Below are 1,828 nucleotides of genomic sequence, written 5' to 3'. Positions count from 1 at the left end.
AGGGGACGGGGGGGGGGCGGAGGGAAGGCGAGAGGCGCTCCGTCGAACACCGGATCCGTGTGAACCCTCCGCGAGTCGCCCCGCGCCGCCTGTCGAATCCCCCCTGCCTGGCGCAAAGTCCAAAGGCGGGATTTGGCGACTCCGGGAGGCTTCGAGAGGAGGTCGGGAGTCAGATCTCAGCGGCAGCGAAGAGGCGAGCGGCGGGAGGGGGGGCTGGGAAACGGGGAGCGGGAGAAAGGGCGCGCTCCGTTGCCACTCCGGCGAATAAAGAGGAAATAATCGGTGAAAAGGGTTATTTTCTGTGGTCATTCGTTTCCCCCGCCTCCGTGTCTTTCGTCAAAGAAATTCGTTGGCCTTTTGAAAGAAAGAAAGAAAGAAAGAAAGAAAGAAAGAAAGAAAGAAAGAAAGAAAGAAAGAAAGAAAGAAAGAAAGAAAGAAAGAAAGAAAGAAAGAAAGACCCTCCCAAATTAGAGGAATGCAAATCAATCTTCCCCTCTTTTTTATTATTCCCTTTAATAAAGCACTTGATCTTTGCTTGGGAAATCTCCCTTAATGGCCGGGGCTTGCCTCTCCGCCAGGCCCCTCCGCCGTTATTTATGGCCTCTAAATGGCTGAAAGTTCCCTTGACGGTCAATTTACAAGTTTGGGGTTTCCCCCCCCCTCCCCCGTCCTGCCTTTTGTCCCGAAGAAAGACATCGTGTGTTGGGAGGGCTTTGAAAAGGCGCCCGCAGGAGAGGCCCGGCCGGGCCCGGCCCGCCCGCGGCAAGAGAGGGGGAGCGGCACAACAGACTCGTCCCCCCCCTTCTTTGGGCATAATTGCCGGAGCCGTTTTCAAAGGCGAGCGGGAAGGCCGCCTGCGCCCGGGGGAGCCGCCTGGAGTCGGTTTGGGGGGCTTGTGGCGGGGGGGCCGCGCTCGCTCGCTCTCGCTCGCTTCTGCTGCTGCTTCTTCCCTTTTTGAAAAAAGAAAAAGAAAGCGTGAATGAGAGAGATAGAGAGAGAGAGAGAGAGAGAGAGAGAGAGAGAGAGAGAGAGAGAGGCGGCTGCGTGCGGCGCCTTTGGCTCCGCGCAAATTGGTGTGTCGGATGGGTCTGGGGGCGATTCTCTTTGCTTAACACAAGAACGCCTTTGTGAAACTCGCGCCGGACGCCTGGAGACCAACTTGGAAGGCCGGGGAGAGGGTGGGGCTTTTTTTGTTTTTTGGCTGGTTTATTGGTGTCTGTGCGTCCTTCGCCCAGCGCCGGGAAAGAAAGGCTCTCTCCGCCGAGGCCCCGGAGCCAAGAAGTTGCCTGGATGACGGAGCGCTCCGTCCCCTCCGAAGGGCCTGGAAATGAACGCTCATTAAAGAGTCCCCGAGAAGGCAGGCGGCCTCTTTCTCTCCCGGCTGGCGCGGAGCTGCCTTGGGTCCGAGGGCGCTGCTGCCCCAGGCCTGAGGGGGGAGCCCGGAGAGCTGGGCGGGGGGCGACGGCTCCGCTCCGGGCCCGGCAGCCGGGTTGGGAGGGGGGGAGAGAGAGGAGAACCGGCCCAGGCGCCTTGGGTCCGAGGGCGCTGCTGCCCCAGGCCTGAGGGGGGAGCCCGGAGAGCTGGGCGGGGGGCGACGGCTCCGCTCCGGGCCCGGCAGCCGGGTTGGGAGAGGGGGAGAGAGAGGAGAACCGGCCCAGGCGGCGTCTATGGAGGCTGGGGACCGGAGCGGGGCCCAAGGCCCACGGTGGCCCAAATCGCCCCGGCCGCCTGCGAACCTCGGAGGTGACCCGGGAGTTTCCCTGCCCCCTGGCGGCAGGACAGCCCCCGCCCCCGGCGCGCCGCCACAGAGGGGCCCCGGACCAGCCTC

Source organism: Gekko japonicus, unplaced genomic scaffold (assembly GCF_001447785.1).
Source record: "Gekko japonicus isolate JY-2015 unplaced genomic scaffold, Gekko_japonicus_V1.1 scaffold769, whole genome shotgun sequence".
Taxonomy (NCBI): Eukaryota; Metazoa; Chordata; class Lepidosauria; order Squamata; family Gekkonidae; genus Gekko; species Gekko japonicus.
The sequence above is the reverse complement of the archived record's forward strand: the minus strand, read 5'-3'. Positions refer to the sequence as shown.